General features: G+C 60.2%; 1 non-coding gene across 1 annotated transcript; it reads right to left on the minus strand.

Moving 5' to 3' along the window:
* Positions 1-1,383: 1,383 nt before the first annotated feature.
* Positions 1,384-3,198, minus strand: LOC142791201 (small subunit ribosomal RNA). The gene has a single exon (XR_012890064.1). It is a non-coding gene; the product is annotated as a small subunit ribosomal RNA (ribosomal RNA).
* Positions 3,199-8,379: the final 5,181 nt, after the last annotated feature.

An 8,379-nucleotide genomic window follows, 5' to 3' on the forward strand; every position in this document is an offset into this window, starting at 1 on the left:
CGCAGATGCGGGCCTCGACGGCTACACATTTCCTCGGGCGGCCGCCTCCCGGCCTCCGTGGAGCGCGGGATGCACGGTCCCATCGACAAGCCTCTCCCGTTTTTACCGTGGCGTCGCGGTTCACCACGGCGGGCGGGTCGGTCTCCTCCGCATAAAAAGGGGGACCCCCGCTTTTTGTTCCACGAAATCGCACAAGCTTTTTTCGCATCCACGGTTTGCCACCGCACACCAAAATGCCGATCCGGCTGCCTACTTTAGCCAACAGGTGGAGCCAGGCGCGCCGTACTTGCGCGGCACTTCCCACGTCCACCGAAGTCGGTGCCAAGGACCACTTTCGGCGCCGGAGCCGCGTACGAGCCTACTCGAGGCGGAAGAACGAAGCCAGCAAGGGCCTGGCCGCAAGTGCGTTCAATTGTCGGGACGTCCAAGTCCCTCGTTCTTCCGTGCTTCCTCTTTCGGCAAGTCGTTGCGGCACCTTCCCAAAGCGCGCAGACCCGCTAATCGCGACGAGCGCGACGTGGCCGTGCCGCCTTTCCCTCGGCAGCAAGCAAAACGCCTGGCAACGTCGACGCTCCCCTAACCGCGATCTCGCACCGTGTTTCGTGTGGCGAATTCAAAAGCCGGCCGGCGCTGCTGCAACCATTACGGTCGGTACGCATACGCCGCGGAGGGCGGGACGGTCATCGGAGCGTGCGGTTCCTCCATCGAGTACTGCGCACCTCGGCCGTCGCATCGCCGTGCCATGACCGGCCGCGCGTCAACGCGAACCGGTGCCAGCGAGATCCCTCGCCTGCAAGAACCGACCGGCAGCCTCCGTCACCCGAGGACGCGGAGGCGCTTGCCGCGGACGGCGGGACGGTATGCACTGGTGCACAGCGGACCCGTCACATCGCCAGTTCCTTGACCGACCGCCGACGCTTGTGCCGTTCCTCTCGTACTTGGCAGTCGCCGCGCGATTGTCGGGTCTCGTTCTTGCACGCTCGAACGGTCGGGAGGGCACTCGGCTGGCGTTTCGGGAACGCGCAGCCTCGCCTTCTACCGACGTAACCACGACTCGCCGTTCGCGCTCCGCCGCTCCTGTTTACAGTACTAGGCGGTCCCGCAGCGGTCGGGTCGCGCATTTCGAGCGCTTCGAGCCACGGTGCAGTGGCGGGTCGAAAGCCGACCTATGAGTGCGTTGCGCCGTTTGTACCCGCGTCCGCCACCTGGCCGACCGTCCAAGGTCGCGGTGTTGGCGTCCGCTGGGCGCAACAATTTGTCACGGGGTGCCGCTCCACATTCAGGCAGCCCCGTGGGGAAAAGCCGACCCCGCGTCCAAACGGGGTCAGCGGCAGAAAGTGTCGGGCGCAGACGCAGCTGAGGCGCTCACCCTTCACAATCCGTTAATGATCCTTCCGCAGGTTCACCTACGGAAACCTTGTTACGACTTTTACTTCCTCTAAATGATCAAGTTTGGTCATCTTTCCAACAGACCGGCGCAACCGAAAGGCCGCGCCGGACATCGGTCCGAAGACCTCACTAAATCATTCAATCGGTAGTAGCGACGGGCGGTGTGTACAAAGGGCAGGGACGTAATCAACGCGAGCTTATGACTCGCGCTTACTGGGAATTCCTCGTTCAAGGGGAACAATTGCAAGCCCCTATCCCAATCACGAAAGAAGTTCCACGGGTTACCCAGTCTTTTCAGACAGGGATAAAGACACGCTGCTTCCTTCAGTGTAGCGCGCGTGCGGCCCCGGACATCTAAGGGCATCACAGACCTGTTATTGCTCTGTTTCGTGCGGCTAGGAGCCGCTTGTCCCTCTAAGAAGGTTGTAAGGTGCTGGGAACCCCGCACCTATTTAATAGGCTAGAGTCTCGTTCGTTATCGGAATTAACCAGACAAATCGCTCCACCAACTAAGAACGGCCATGCACCACCATCCACCGAATCAAGAAAGAGCTCTCAATCTGTCAATCCTCCCAGTGTCCGGGCCGGGTAAGTTTTCCCGTGTTGAGTCAAATTAAGCCGCAGGCTCCACTCCTGGTGGTGCCCTTCCGTCAATTCCTTTAAGTTTCAGCTTTGCAACCATACTTCCCCCGGAACCCAAATACTTTGGTTTCCCGGAAGCTGCCCGCCGAGTCATTTGAGTAACTCAGGCGGATCGCTGGTTGGCATCGTTTATGGTCAGAACTAGGGCGGTATCTGATCGCCTTCGAACCTCTGACTTTCGTTCTTGATCAATGAAAACATTCTTGGCAAATGCTTTCGCAGTAGTTCGTCTTGCGACGGTCCAAGAATTTCACCTCTAGCGCCGCAATACGAATGCCCCCGTCCGTCCCTCTTAATCATTACCTCGTATTCCAAAAACCAACAGAACAGAAACGAGGTCTTGTTCTATTATTCCATGCAAGTTTATTCAGGCGACTCGCCTGCGTTGAGCACTCTAATTTTTTCAAAGTAAAAGCACCGGCCATCTCGAGGCACACAATGAAGTGCACCAAGAAAGAACCGGCATGATGTTCAGTCCGAGCCGTCGCATCGGGTAGATGCACTACTCGTCTGGAACTGAGATCCAACTACGAGCTTTTTAACCGCAGCAGCTTTAGTATACGCTATTGGAGCTGGAATTACCGCGGCTGCTGGCACCAGACTTGCCCTCCAATTGATCCTCGTTAAAGGATTTAGAGTGTACTCATTTCAATTACGGGGCCTCAAAAGAGTCCCGTATTGTTATTTTTCGTCACTACCTCCCCGTGCCGGGAGTGGGTAATTTGCGCGCCTGCTGCCTTCCTTGGATGTGGTAGCCGTTTCTCAGGCTCCCTCTCCGGAATCGAACCCTGATTCTCCGTTACCCGTAACAACCATGGTAAGCAAGTAACCTACCATCGAAAGTTGATAAGGCAGACACTTGAAAGAAACGTCGCCGGCTCGTGGCCATGCGATCAGCACAAAGTTATCCAGAGTCACCACACAATACGGGCCGAAACCCGATCGATCTTGGTCTAATAAAAGCACCCGTTACCCAAAGGGCTCCAGGCTCACTGCATGTATTAGCTCTAGAATTGCCACAGTTATCCAAGTAGGAAGAAACGATCTAAGGAACCATAACTGATTTAATGAGCCATTCGCGGTTTCGCCTTATTTCGGCATGTACTTAGACATGCATGGCTTAATCTTTGAGACAAGCATATGATTACTGGCAGGATCAACCAGGTAATCGTTCGACTGCGCGTCCGTCCTCGCCCTCGGCGGGCCGGACGCAGTCTGTGTGCGGCGGAGGCCACCTTCAGGCGCCCCAACACGCTTATTTTGCACTCCGAGATGACGGCGTTCGAGCTCGCTACGGCACAACCTTCCCGAAAGACGAGTGGGAGCCGTGCGGCAAGAAGCACGTTCATGCTCGCTCTTTTTCGTTGCATCGACTCGGTCGCGCCGTGCGGGTTGCCCAAGCCCGCTGCACTGTCGGTGGACCGGCCGGAACTAGCAACGGAGCCGAGACTGCAAAGCCGCCAGACGACGGGTCACGCCCGCGTCTTCGGCGCTTTCGCATCTGAATCGCCCGAGGACGACACGGAACACACCTCGATATCGTGGTAAAACGGCACCGTCCGACAACCAGCCCCTAACGCATCAAGCGGATGAGGCTGCAGACGACTGCCGTGGATTCCCCTGGAGCAGACCCGAGGACACGCTTGACGAGGCCGAAGCCCGCCGCATATCAGACACCCGGTCGCTTTCGCGTACGCCGCTCACGAGAACCCCCACATAATAGCAGCGATAAGTACCCAGACCTCCTTGGGCCCTAATACGAGCGTACTCGAGAAAATTTCACCGCGGGTGTGCCCCGAAACGTGTGGCATGTTGAGCGTGCCACAAGTCTACGTCGCTCTCAAACCCGCCGAGGTCGTAGAATTTGCGACCCTACTCACGAAATTCCCACCGAGGATACGGCCGCAAACGTACCGCACCTTGGGTAGGCCACGAGTTTGTGCAACACTACGCTGACGGCACAGCACCGAGGTCGTGCGCGCACGCACGGGAAAATTCCGCCGCGGTTTCTGCCGAAAACGTGAGGCACCACGACTCTCCGCAAGTTCGCGTCGACTGCGAAAGACCGAAGTCGTGAACGACGTGTCCGCTACTCGCCGCCGACACGCTGGACACCAAACGTACAACGACTCGACGGCGTCGTAGAGGCCCACGACGCGGTTTTCCTTAACGACGTCTCGGCGTGGCACCGACAGGTTAGAACGGCCGACCAACGTTCCCTGTCCGCCGTTCGGCTCAGTCGAAGGGCTCGGCGACTTCGGCAACGCTGCGAAGCCGCACGGTGACGCACGCCATGTCCCCATTTTTTTTTTTCTTTCTGCGTCTGCCGGGGTGCCCCTATAATAGCAGCGATAAGCACCCAGACCGCCGTGGGTCGCTCGCCCCGGCTGACGTGGTTTTTCGTACTCCTGCGGCGGTCGCCGTCAAGCACGTCCAAATACGCTACTTTCGTGGGCGCATTCACGCTCTTTCGCTTCGCCGGAGTGCCAGCACTCACTCTGCCAAAAACGGCGAACATCCGAGCGGCGGTTCCCACTTTTGCGTCGGCGTCGCAAACCCCGCCCCGGCAGACGAGGTTTGCCGTACTCGTGCGACGGTGGCCGGCGGGCACGTCGAAAGACGCCGATATCGTGCGCGAATTGGCGCACCTTGGCTTCACCGGAGTGCCGCCACTGACTCCTCCAAAAACGGCGAAGATCCGAGCGGCGCTTCCCACTTTCGCATCGGCGTCCCGAACTCCGCCCCGGCTGACGCGGTTTACCGTACTCGTGCGACGGTCGCCGGCGAGCACGTGGAAAGACGCCGATATCGTGCCCGAATCGGCTCCGTTCGGCTTCGCCGGAGTGCCAGCACTGGCTCGGCGAAAGACGACGAACATCCGAGCGACGGTTCTCACTATTGCGTACGCGTCGCAAACCCCGCCCCGGCAGACGCACTTTGCCGTACTCGTGCGACGGTCGCCGGCGAGCACGTAGAAAGACGCCGATATCGTGCCGGAATCGGCCCCGTTTGGCTTCGCCGGAGTGCCAGCACTCACTCGGCCACAAACGGCGAACATCCGAGCGGCGGTTCCCACTTAGCCGTCGGCGTCCCGAACTCCGCCCCGGCAGACGCGGTTGCCGAGCTCGTGCGACTAGCGACCGCGAAGCCGTCTCGCGACGCCGCTTTCGTGCGCGGCTCCCACTGCGACCTGGGTCACCCGAGGTCGACGAGCAAAAAAGAATGTCGAAAAAAATTTTTTTTTTTTTTGCGTCTGCCGGGGTGCCCCTATAATAGCAGCGATAAGCACCCAGACCGCCATGGGTCGCTCGCCCCGGCTGACGTGGTTTTTCGTTTTCCTGCGGTGGTCGTCGTCAAGCACGTCCAAACACGCCACTTTCGTGGGCGCATTCGCGCTCTTTCGCTTCGCCGGAGTGCCAGCACTCACTCTGCCAAAAACGGCGAACATCCGAGCGGCGGTTCCCACTTTTGCGTCGGCGTCGCAAACCCCGCCCCGGCAGACGAGGTTTGCCGTACTCGTGCGACGGTGGCCGGCGGGCACGTCGAAAGACGCCGATATCGTGCGCGAATTGGCGCACCTTGGCTTCACCGGAGTGCCGCCACTGACTCCTCCAAAAACGGCGAAGATCCGAGCGGCGCTTCCCACTTTCGCATCGGCGTCCCGAACTCCGCCCCGGCTGACGCGGTTTACCGTACTCGTGCGACGGTCGCCGGCGAGCACGTGGAAAGACGCCGATATCGTGCCCGAATCGGCTCCGTTCGGCTTCGCCGGATTGCCAGCACTGGCTCGGCGAAAGACGACGAACATCCGAGCGACGGTTCTCACTATTGCGTACGCGTCGCAAACCCCGCCCCGGCAGACGCACTTTGCCGTACTCGTGCGACGGTCGCCGGCGAGCACGTAGAAAGACGCCGATATCGTGCCGGAATCGGCCCCGTTTGGCTTCGCCGGAGTGCCAGCACTCACTCGGCCACAAACGGCGAACATCCGAGCGGCGGTTCCCACTTAGCCGTCGGCGTCCCGAACTCCGCCCCGGCAGACGCGGTTGCCGAGCTCGTGCGACTAGCGACCGCGAAGCCGTCTCGCGACGCCGCTTTCGTGCGCGGCTCCCACTGCGACCTGGGTCACCCGAGGTCGACGAGCAAAAAAGAATGTCGAAAAAAATTTTTTTTTTTTTTTTGCGTCTGCCGGGGTGCCCCTATAATAGCAGCGATAAGCACCCAGACCGCCATGGGTCGCTCGCCCCGGCTGACGTGGTTTTTCGTTTTCCTGCGGTGGTCGTCGTCAAGCACGTCCAAACACGCCACTTTCGTGGGCGCATTCGCGCTCTTTCGCTTCGCCGGAGTGCCAGCACTCACTCTGCCAAAAACGGCGAACATCCTAGTGGCGGTTCCCACTTTTGCGTCGGCGTCGCCAACCCCGCCCCGGCATACGCGGTTTGCCGTACTCGTGCGGCGGTGGCCGGCGGGCACGTCGAAAGACACCGATATCGTGCGCGAGTCGATGCTTCTTGGTCTCGCAGGAGGGCCGCCACTCACTCCTGCAAAAACGGCGAAGATCCGAGCGGCGCTTCCCACTTTTTCGTCGGCGTCGCAAACCTCGCCCCGGCAGACGCGCTTTGCCGTACTCGTGCGACGGTCGCCGGCGAGCACGTCGAAATACGCCGATATCGTGCCCGAATCGGCCCCGTTTCGCTTCGCCGGAGTGCCAGCACTCGCTCGGCCAAAGACGACGAACATCCGAGCGACGGTTCCCACTATTGCGTACGCGTCGCGAACCCCGCCCCGGCAGACGCGGTTTGCCGTACTCGTGCGGCGGTGGCCGGCGGGCACGTCGAAAGACGCCGATATCGTGCACGAATTGGCGCTCCTTGGCTTCACCGGAGTGCCAGCACTCACTCGGCCAAAAACGGCGAACATCCGAGCAGCGGTACCCACTTAGCCGTCGGCATCCCGAACTCCGCGCCGGCTGACGCGGTTGCCGAGCTCGTGCGACTAGCGACCGCGAACGCGTCTCGCGACGCCGCTTTCGTGCGCGGCTCCCATTGCGACCTGGGTTACCCGAGCTCGACCAGCAAAAAAGAAGGTCGAAAATTTTTTTTTTTTTTTCTGCGTCTGCCGGGGTGCCCCTATAATAGCAGCGATAAGCACCCAGACCGCCGTGTGTCGCTCGCCCCGGCTGACGTGGTTTTTCGTACTCCTGCAGCGGTCGCCGTCACGCACGTCCAAATACGCCACTTTCGTGGGCGCATTCGCGCTCTTTCGCGTCGCCGGAGTGCCAGCACTCACTCTGCCAAAAACGGCCAACATCCGAGCGGCGGTTCCCACTTTTGCGTCGGCGTCGTAAACCCCGCCCCGGCAGACGCGGTTTGCCCTACTCGTGCGACGGTCGCCGGCGAGCGCGTCGAAAGACGCCGATATCGTGCGCTAATTGGCGCTCCCTGGCTTCTCCGGAGTGCCGCCACTCACTCCTCCAAAAACGGCGAAGATCCGAGCGGCGTTCTCCACTTTCGCATCGGCGTCCCGAACTCCGCCCGGGCTGACGCGGTTTACCGTACTCGTGCGACGGTCGCCGGCGGGCACGTCGAAAGACGCCGATATCGTGCCGTAATCGGCCCCGTTTGGCTTCGCCCGTGTGCCAGCACTCACTCGGCCAAAAACGGCGAACATCCGAGCAGCGTTTCCCACTTTCGCATCGGCGTCCCGAAGCCCGCCCCGGCAGACGCGGTTTGCCCTACTCGAGCGACGGTCGCCGGCGATCACGTCGAAAGGCGCCGAATTCGTGCACGAATCGATGCTTCTTGGTCTCGCAGGAGGGCCGCCACTCACTCCTGCAAAAACGGCGAAGATCCGAGTTGCGCTTCCCACTTTTTCGTCGGCGTCCCGAACTACGCCCCGGCTGACGCGGTTTACCGTACTCGTGCGACGGTCGCCGGCGGGCACTTCAAAATACGCCGATTTCGTGGGCGCATTCACGCTGTTTCGCTTCCCCGGAGTGCCAACACTCACTCTGCCGAAAGCGGCGATCATCCGAGCGGCGGTTCCCACTTTTGCGTCGGCTTCGCAAACGGCGCCCCGGCAGACGCGCTCGTGCGACGTACTCGTGCGACGGTCGCCGGCGAGCACGTCGAAAGACGCCGATATCGTGCTCGAATCGACCCCGTTTCGCTTCGCCGGAGTGCTGCCAGTCACGGCGCAGAAAACGGCGAACAAGTGTTTTTTTTTTTTTTTTCCTAGAATTTGTGTTATAGAAGGCACATTTGATATCGGACGATAATTTTCAACTTTATCACGCGCACCGATTTTCGTGTAGAGGTTTGCAAGTTTATGGGAATTTCTCCACTTGGA

The sequence above is a fragment of the Rhipicephalus microplus genome, unplaced genomic scaffold, assembly GCF_043290135.1.
Source record: "Rhipicephalus microplus isolate Deutch F79 unplaced genomic scaffold, USDA_Rmic scaffold_151, whole genome shotgun sequence".
Taxonomy (NCBI): Eukaryota; Metazoa; Arthropoda; class Arachnida; order Ixodida; family Ixodidae; genus Rhipicephalus; species Rhipicephalus microplus.